This window comes from Apostichopus japonicus, chromosome 20 (assembly GCF_037975245.1).
Source record: "Apostichopus japonicus isolate 1M-3 chromosome 20, ASM3797524v1, whole genome shotgun sequence".
Lineage (NCBI taxonomy): Eukaryota > Metazoa > Echinodermata > Holothuroidea > Aspidochirotida > Stichopodidae > Apostichopus > Apostichopus japonicus.
In genome coordinates, this window is record NC_092580.1 from 24,784,305 (window position 1) to 24,784,778 (window position 474).

Genomic DNA, 474 nt, shown 5'->3' on the forward strand with positions numbered 1-474 from the left:
CGATCCCAGAAAATACACACACACAGCTTGCTAGACACTAGTGTACTAGTCAGTGCATACAGCTGCGGTCAATACCTACAACACAGTGTACAGACAATACAGCGATGGACATCTTAGGTCCAGCTAAAATATAACAAGGTATCACGTTTCATTACCGTACTGTACTGTCTGCACTTTGTAGCGACACGAACAAATCGTCACTTGCAAGCCACGGAAAGTTAACTTTTTCAGCTCGCCGAACGTGGTTTTGGGCGACTCTCCAATGCCTTTAAATTGAACCAATTTTGGCTCAACTACAAAACTCCCCAGCCCCCTAGCTGCCATCCATGCACTTAAAAGCTTCTTGAAGGATCTTATTACTTAATTTCTGTTTCATACGTTTTTAAAATAAACAATTAAGATGACAAGCAAGAAACATAACATATGTAAAGACATTCTAGTCATTCATGCTCTTCAACATGCAAGCCACAAAAA